The sequence below is a fragment of the Protopterus annectens genome, chromosome 1.part0, assembly GCF_019279795.1.
Source record: "Protopterus annectens isolate FY-2018-M chromosome 1.part0, PAN1.0, whole genome shotgun sequence".
Lineage (NCBI taxonomy): Eukaryota > Metazoa > Chordata > Ceratodontiformes > Protopteridae > Protopterus > Protopterus annectens.
The window spans coordinates 1,158,822,561-1,158,832,560 of NC_056725.1; the positions used below are offsets into that span (position 1 = coordinate 1,158,822,561).

Below are 10,000 nucleotides of genomic sequence, written 5' to 3' on the forward strand. Positions count from 1 at the left end.
ATACAATCACATTTTAAAGAATGCTTAGTCACGCGATAACACTCACATATTAAAGACTAAATTAGTAGTACAAAATTTGCTGCTCTTAAACCAGTAAATAGTTTTCCTATCTTTATCAGATGGAGAGGAATTAACATTTTTTTATTTGGTTTTAAAACAATAGTTAAATTATAAAATCAATAACTATTTACACAGGTCCACAGCTGATAAATACAAAGTTATACATAAACAACAATTAATATTTTTAAGTTTAAGCCAAGAATTGTATGAATGTGTAATATTAGAAGTACTCATCTTTATAGTATGCACCTCACTACTGCAGATGATTTTTACCACACTAATAAATTTGAACACTAGAGGGGGTAACTTTACTTTTCCAGTTTTTAGTAATTACTTCTCTGGCTAAAGCATAGACCAAAGAAGAGGCACTTGGGTTTTTTGGAATTCTCAGGAATCGGAGCATTAAATAAAACTAAAGATTTAGAAATATTCCATCTATCTGACCATAAAGCTTGAATAAAGTTATTAATTTCATTCTGGAGAGGACTTCACATTCGTACACCATATGCACCCAACCAGCTATTGTATCAGAATCATATCTCCAGCATTTAATTCCATTTGACTTGTACATAATTGTAATTTTGTTAGGAGTGACAAAAGCTCTGTGCAAGAATTTCCAAGTGAAAAATTTCCAATATAATGAAGATGTGGTTTTATTTGTAGATTTTAATATTTTCTTGCACTCTTCAGAGAAGTCTTCATTATTAATTTTTGAGGAATAGTTCCAATAGGAATTGTTTAAATATGTGAAAATTTATGACAAATACGATTTTTTCATGGATTATTGATATTTAAGAATTCTAATAATTTGGGGAATGACTTCTTACAAGGTTAAATATCTTCTTATTTATCCGTGTCCACAATGTCATTAAATATTTAGAAAGTTAACCAATTCTCATATGATTGATTTTATTTGGACCTTAAATTTTCAACAGTACATACCAGTGCCGTTTAAGAATATATGCCAATAAATTAAATTACTTTGTTGTTTCAATACTAGCATTTTGTTGCAATTATGAGTTTCTAAGCAGTCATTTGTATATGCAATTGGAGACATAAAATACCAAGTCTTTAATACAAGGTTTAGAATATGTGAACTTTTGGAAAGAGGAAATTATGTTATTTAAATAGGGAATTTGAGAAGAGGGGCAATTCCATAATAACCAGATAAAACTATTAGGGACTATTTGTTTATGAATGGCTGCGATATATTTACTAATCTTTCTTTATACATTTGTTTCCATTTTGAATCATAAGATGGATTTATCCATAAAGTTATTGAAGTAGCATACAATTGAATACCAGAGAATTCTATTCCATCATCATTCCAATGTTTTCTGTGGCAAAGGAAACTCTTGGTTTATTAGGATACCAAAAAAGTAGAATATTACTTCATAATACTAAACATTGTAAGACAAAATATTGAAGGAGAATTACTTTCTTAATAAGCATCAATCGTTCTTCCACAGTAAAGAAGAATTTGTTCCAATTTGCGACTAAACCTAACATTTTTATCAACAACCTGTTTAAAGTTTATAATTTCTTTGCTATTAGACATCATGGTTATACCAAGACATTTCAGAATAGCAATCAAATTAGAATATTTTTGTATGTACTTGTTTTATTATGATTAAATCTCAAGTTCAAGATTTATTCAAACTGAAAAAGAACTAATTATATGTTCTAATGAATTTTCTATACTCCTATTGGCAAAATATCAGCAACAAAGAGATGAATTTTTAGTTTGAAATCATCTTTTATTTTGATACCATTAATGTTCTTATTGGATCCAATACTATTAGCAAGGGGTTCTATAGCTAATGCAAAAAGTAAAGGTGATAATGGACAGCCTAGTTTTGTGCCTTTTTGTAATTTAAAGGAATTGGAAAGAAAATAACCTATTTTAACATAAGCACAAGAGTTATTGTACAACACAGAAATTAATGCAATTAGCTCAGGTGAGAAATTATACACCAAGTGTTTTAAAATAGGTACAACCAATTAACTCAGTCAAAAGCCTCATCTAAAATCGAGATTAATGATAGAAGTTTAATAGACTACGCAAATAAAAATAATGTATGTATTCTTATTATATCAAAACAGTGTAAGAAACCTCTGTGTGGAAGATTTTCAGTCCATACATTTCTAGTTAATCACTGTATATTAATCAGATCAGACAATAGTAGTAGAAGTAGCGAACGTAAACTAGTCTCAAGTCAAAACAAAAAGTAATAGAAAATATATAATTGTACAGCATTACTAAGTATTCGAAAGTAATCCAAGCAAGGCAGGCAGTCTGTTTCCAGTCGAAAATCCTTTAAGTACACAGACCTTTATATATATATATATATATATATATATATATATATAAGTATATACATTATATTTTTATTATATCATCATATACTAGTCTATTTAAAATAAACCCAGTTTGATCATGGTTAATTAGTCTACATATAAGTAGATGCATTCTGTTAGCCAAAATAGACAAGAACATTTTACAGATCACATTTAAAAGTGAAATGGGTTTGTATGATGGACACTTTGTAGGAACCTTATCTTGTTTTAAAATATGCAATATAATGGAATATTTCTATGATAGGGGAGTTCAGCAGTTGCTTTTATTGCTCTATAGACCTTATCTAATATTTTAACTGCATCTTCTGGAAGTATTTTATATAGTTCTGGTACAAGACCATCTAAGGCTGGCACCTTATTTTAACTTTATTTGATATTTTATTGTGAATGGTCTATCAATTATTTGTTCTTGTTATTTTATTATTTATATTTTCCCTTAGAAATGTTTCAACTATATCATCATCTGGGTTATTTGTGTTATTTATATTTTCATAAAATATTTTAAAGCTCTCAAGAATACCTTAATATCTGTTCGTTTTTTATATTTGTGTCTCTTTGATATGATTTAGTTTATTAATTTTCTTTGATCCAATAGTAAAAGTTTATATAAGCTTAAAGGGTTTATTGAATATGCCCCAAGTTTAAGTTTTTCCAGGTTTATTACAACTTTAGGCTTTAGAATTTCAACATATTTTGTATTCAAGCTTAAACCACACTTCGATGAAAATCAGTATCACGAACCACATACCAGAAAACCAATGGCACTTTCTTTCTTTCAATAAATAGTAGTCGATTTATTCCACAATAAAGTAGATAGCAATGAATTCCACCATAAAATCTCCTAGCGCCTCGGCCATAAACGTAAATGGCTGAGGCGCTAAGAGATTTTATGGTGGAATTCATTGCTATCTACTTTATTGCGGAATAATAGACTACTATTTATTGAAAGAAAGAAGGTGTCATTGGTTTTTTGGTATGTGGTTCATGATATTTTGTATTCTAGTTTAAGTTCAGACTCTCTGATAAATCTAAAACCAAATTACATTAAATTTAATGCTTCTATTTTGGCCTGTAGTGTATTCAATTCTTTGTCCCATTCTCTTGTTTTAGTAAAATACCAACTTGCAACTCTAAGTAAGACTTTAGTGAATCCTAAAGGAAAAGGTCAGATGCTTTAGCACTCCTGTTTATTTCTCTAACAAACCAGTCATTGAATCCTTTTATTTTAATAATATAAGCTGGCAATCCCTTGTGCTGTATTAAACTGCCAGTTTTTAAAATAATATTAAAGATTATAGTATTATGGTCAGATAATAGACATGAACTCCTCTGATATGCGAGAAGATAAGACAAAAAAATTATCAATATTTGTTTTTGCTCCATATCTATAGTAATAAAGGGTAAATTGAAGCGAGTTTGTTTTCGTTAGCTCATATATATCCTTTACATTCATTAGATTTGCAAAATTAAGATGCTATTCTCCACTTTATCTGCAGTGGAATCTTTGTCTGATAAAATACAATTAAAATCACCAGCCATTAGGACTTCAGCTTTCATGTATTATGTTATAATTTTTTGGCATATTTAGCTCCAACCCCTTGAATCCAATAGTTCACCAATACATATAGTTTTCTGTTTTACTCCGTTATAACAATGCTTAACATGCCATTTTTATCAATATAGGCATCTTTTACTTTAGGCCTCACTGAGGAGTTCTTCCATAAAAATGAGTGTGCCTCTTTTCATTGTATCAAAAGACAAAACCTGCCAAACCCAAATAATTCTTTCACAAAAGTTTATTTTCATCTTTATTAGGTAAATGTGTTTCCTGTAGAAATACTATTTGAGCTTTATGTAATTGCAAGTATTTGAACAGACTCCCCTTCTTTACTGGATTATTCAAGCCATTAATATTAATAGATATGCATTCCAAAGGCTCTAACCACCCCTATAGTGCCTTTTTTAGACAAGGTTCAAATGACAAATTCACCACCCTAACAGGTACAGGCAAGAAGAATCTGAGGGTATTGCTACTCAATGCTAGAAGTCTAAACCTCAAAATGCACTCTCTTGATGCACTACTTAAAATGGAGAACATAGACATCTGTGCAGTGACAGATTCCTGGTTCAAGGCTCCAGAGAGTACCCCTGCATTACCAGGCTATAATTCATACCACACCTTTCGGCCACCTAACCTGGACCGAAACACTAAAGGTGGCGGCGTGTCCATATTCATTAAGGATATCCACACCTCCAGGCTAGTTGCTCAACATAATGCATCCGAGATTATCCCAGTGCAACTAACTCTGGGCAAGACCGCAATCCAAATTGTAGCTTGCTACAGATCCCCCACCATGCCCCAGGATTCCCACTCTTCATTTCTTAATACACTGAAAAATATTAGGATACAACCTAACACCCTAATAATGGGCGATTTCAACTACCCTACCATTAACTGGGAAAACTACTAGTGTACCAACTCTTGTGCTAAACGTTTTCTGGAATTCATAAATTCCAATGCCATGGATCAACTTATCCACACCCCCACTAGGGGCAGCAACATCCTAGACCCGGTTATTACCAACATGGGCAACCGGTGCTCCACACCAGAGGTCAATTCCTCGTTGGTCAGATCCGACCATAAGCTAATCACCCTACACATCCACATCCCTCCCCCACCCCCATTAGGGAAACCACAGTAAAAAATTTCTCCAAAGCCAACTTCACGCTTAAGACAGAAGTGGCAAACTTCATGACACCCATGCTGACGGACAATAGAGATATGACTGCTGAATCCTACACAAATGCACTTTATAAGCACTTACATGAGTGCATGGATCGTGCAATCCCTAACAGAACCAAGATGCTATCCTCCAAAAAAAGGAAGTCAGTCTGGTGGTACCCTGCCATAAACAAACTCTACAACAGAAGAAAGAAACTGTTGCAAAAAAAGAGTAAAATCCCATAATTGGAGAAACTCCCTGGTCAGCTTCAGTAAGAAGCTGAGATCCCTCAAAATCCTCCAAAGCTAGTTATGAAGAAAAAAAAAAAAAAAAAAAAAAAAAATCGCCACTGATTATGTCAAGAATCTCAATGGCAACACTCAGATCTGCTCTGAGTTACAGCACAATGGCACTAAATATACAGAACCAATGGATATTGCCAACATCCTGGCAGATAGGTTCAGTGCTAACTTTACCCCTCTGTCATCCCCCTAAAGGGCCCATCTCTATACCAGAAGAATGCAAAGTTCCTGTAATCACGGCTGCACAGGTAAAAAAAAAACACTATCCAAAGCCAAGAACACAGCATCCGTGGGACCGGACGACATCCTAGGCTGTGTTCTACATGAACTACAGAACGAACTGGCACCCCATCTAAGTACCATGTTCAATCATAGCCTCACCTCAGGCTATGTGCCCATCGAATGGCGCACAGCGACAGTTATCCCACTCCACAAAGGGGGAGCCACCACAGACCCCAGAAACTACTGCCCCATTAGCCTAACGAGCCTGGGAGCGTATCATCATGGAACTTGTAAACAATGACATTGGTAATCTCCAAACTCAGGACCCCACCCAGTTCGGGTTTGTAAAAGGCAGATCAGGTCTCCTAAACCTGATGGACTTCTTTGAAGCAGTCACCAAAGCTGTAGATGAGGGTAAGTTGGTTCACACAGCCTATCTAGATCTCGCCAAGGCTTTTGACACCATCCCCCACTCTGGAATTATAGATACTCACTAAACTAGTTATAAATCCCTATGTCACAAGATGGGTTGCCAACTGGCTCACTGACAGAACCCACACTGTGGAAGTAGCAGACTACAAATCCAGCTTCAGACCAGTGACAAGTGGAGTACCACAGGGTTCAGTCCTGGGTCCTCTCCTGTTTGGTATCTACTTCTCTGATGTACAGGCCAACACAGAAGGTCTTTAGCTAATGAAGTTCGCAGATGACTGCAAACTAGGAGCCATAATCAAAACTCCAAAAGATGTGGACATCCTACAAAAGGGCCTCGCTGAGACCAGATGCCTGGTGTCAAAGCCATGACCTCAAGCTCAATGCCAAAAAGTGCACTGTCACTCCTTTTGATAAAAACTCAGTACCCATGAACTACCACATAGGTGGTAGTCTACTTAACACCGAAAGTGTGATAAGAGACCTTGGGACACAGGTGGACAGTAGTCTCTCCTTTGATAATCACATCGCCACAGTAGTCAGAAAATCCTTCTATGTGGCACACCTCATCACAAAAGGTTTCTCATCCAGGAAAAAAGATGTAATCGTTCCCCTCTACTCGTCACTCATTAGACCCATTATAGAGTACAATGCCCCTTTTGGTATGTACCTCACAAGACATCTACAACAACTGGAAAGGCCACAGAAATACCTCACAAAGAGGATTACCGGCCTCAGCGAGATGCCCTATGCAGACAGTCTCAAAAAACTGCATCTTTACTCCGTTGCATACCGCCTACTCAGAGGCGATCTCTCTGCCTAACACACAAAGCCATGTCAAACCCAGTGCTTTTAGACATGCTCCACTTAAAGAAATCCCAATCCCTACGAGCTACACGCTCTAGGGACCTAAACCTTGTCACCACAATAAACAGAACATGCTGGAGGGACAGATTCCTGTCCCAGAGACTTCCCATATTCTGGAACATATCTATATCAAACAAAGCTCCTCATTACCACTCTTCAAGAAAAATCTTGATGATTGGATGGGAGATAGGAAATTCACCCCGGGGATCACTTCTGTGGCTCTGCTCGACAATGGCACAGGAAAATAATTTTCATGGGTGGTGAAAGCCAGGGTACCTTTGGCTAGGCTTATATAGGCCCTAGGGCCAATAGCCTAGTACCTACCTATGAACCTATTTATACAAAATAAAAAACAGGCATTAAAAAATGACATGTGCATAGATTATATACTTTACAACAATATGAAATCTTCAGCTATTGATAAAACTTTTGAAACAAAAAAAATTACCCAATGATGTGACCCTAAAACATTCTACCATGGAATTACATATTATTAGTTTGTTGAAAGACGAACAAACTGCCTCTCAAACTCTCCATTAGACTAACAATGCTTAGCTCATGTATCCAATTCATATTAGTGTGCCATAATTTTAGTATACATCATCTTAAAAGTCCATCAGTGAGTTATTATGAGTAAGAACAGTTATACAGGTGTTCAAAATCTTTATCATAAGTTGACCACACTGAATCTGTCTACAACAGACAAGAACCAAAGTAAGACAAACTAGTGGAAAACAAAAAGACAGCTTGGAAACACTAAAGCAAATTCTCTCCCAGTTTAATTCTCTCTCAGTTTAATGAAGCGCTTTTAGTCTTGCACATGTGGCAAGACTTCATCAGAAACTGAACAAACTTCAACACAAGCAATATATACACACCCTTTTTGTCACATGACACTTCTAATTAAAATCTTGTGTCTTAAAGGCACATCCACATTATTGCTACTTAAAACATTTTTTAAAAACAAATATGACTGACAATATTTTAGAGCATCTCAACCCTTCCCTTGCTTCAGAATTTTTACCTGTAATGGTGATAGAAATATATATACATATACTAGCAATACTATATCTCAAATTATTATGTTGACTCTCAAAATATGATAGTAGTTAGCTAAGAAGTCAGAAACTTACATATCAGAGTCAAATGAAGTCAGATATCACAAATATGAACACATTTTATAAAAATGCATACACACATTAACGTTTAAGATTTTTCAACTTCAATATACCATTTAAAGATATTGTCTCATTCAAACCCGGGTAAAACATTGCCCCAGTGCGTATTTGCAAACTTAACTCAAGTTGCTCAAGTAAAAGTGTAAGCCCCCCCCCCCCGACTATCATCAACAACTGAATCAATTGCCTTGAACAAAAATGAATGCTGTGGATAGGAAATAATGTGTCTAGCCACTGCATTGTCTCTGTTAAGGGTCTTTATTTTATATAGATGTTCGTATACTCGTTCTTTTAACCTTCTATCCGTTTTACCTATGTAAAACGCTGCACAGCATTGACACTGAGCTACATAATCCACAAACTTGGACTGACAAGTGTACTTCAATTTGATTTTAAAACTAATATTTTTAACTTCAATTTCTTGTCCTGTACTCGTATATTTACAGTAGCTGCACATTTGGCATTTGTACATGCCACACTTCCACTGTGGGGTGTTTTTTTTTATGTTGTAATAATTCCTTTAAATTAGTCCCCCTCTTGTAAATAATCCAGAGTTTACTTTTGACCTTGTAAGAAAGGTGAGGATCTTTCCTAATTATTTCCCAATTTTTGTTCAAAATTGACATTATTTCCCTTGCATTAAAACTATAGGGTGTTAAATTCCATACTTCTTTTTGTTGTAATTCTCTGTCACTTATAACACTTTGTAAACCAATGGACAAAATGGGTTTATACAACCCCTGTACTCCCTTATATTTTACTTCTTCCAGTAGACACTCAAAAAATGTCCACTGGGTAACCTCTCCTAACAAACACTGACCTCAAATTATTACATTCATCCAAGAAATCCTGGTCCAACGTGACCATACGGGCAGCTCTCACGAGTTGGCCGTTCACCACTGATTTCTTTTGGTGCCATGAATGGAAACTGCTAAAATGTAATAAAGAGTTTGAATATGTGGCCTTTCTATAAATTTGCGCTACATATGCGTTCCTTTCCATATCTTTACTAAGATCCACATCCAAGTATGAAATCCTGGTCAATTCAAATACGTAAGTAAAGGAAAGGAAATCTGTAGTGTTGTTAAAATAATCTACTAGTTTACTAGCGGCTTCCTTATTTCCTTCAAAAATGATAAAAATATCATCCAAAAACCATGTGTAGAACTGGATGCACTGTTTCACTTCTTGTTTACCAAAGATAAATTCTTGTTCCCATGAGGACATTACCAAATTGGCATAACTTGCCCCACAGGGTGACCCCATAGCTACACCGGTCTTTTGGACATATAACTTATCATTACCTAAAATGAAATTATTATACAAAATTATGTCAAGCACTTCCTCTATTAAAGCCACCTCATCAGAGGCTACTGCTTTAGCTCTCGGGTAACTACTGACTCGTTTGATGCCTTCCACATGGGGGATAGAAGAGTATAAATCCACCACATCCACAAAAATTGAAGTCAGCATTGAATTCTAAATACTTGATTTGTGACAAGAAAGACCAAGAATCTTTACATATATATTTCTCTTGCGTTACATACTTCAACTTTTGGTCTACCCATTTTGCCCAAGGGTAAGTTATACTTGCCCTAGCATCCACCAAAGGTTGCATAGGTGGATTATTCACATTTTTATGTAACTTGGGGATACCAAACAAAACAGGTATCCTTGGGGAAGGCACAGATAAATATCTAAAAAGTCAGTAGTAATCCTGGTTTCCAACAACATTTCATATAAATGAGACTATTTTACTATATGCTTGATTTAACTCATTACGTGAAACCAACTGATATGTGGAACGTCGGACTATTTGGCCCATTTTGTTGACATATTCCTCCACATTCATAACAAC

The 10,000-nt window shown here is 35.2% G+C and overlaps 1 protein-coding gene across 4 annotated transcripts in view; it reads right to left on the reverse strand.

Moving 5' to 3' along the window:
* Positions 1–10,000, reverse strand: part of CEP57L1 (centrosomal protein 57 like 1) — a 971,979-nt gene that overhangs the window by 880,266 nt on the left and 81,713 nt on the right. The window lies entirely within an intron of this gene.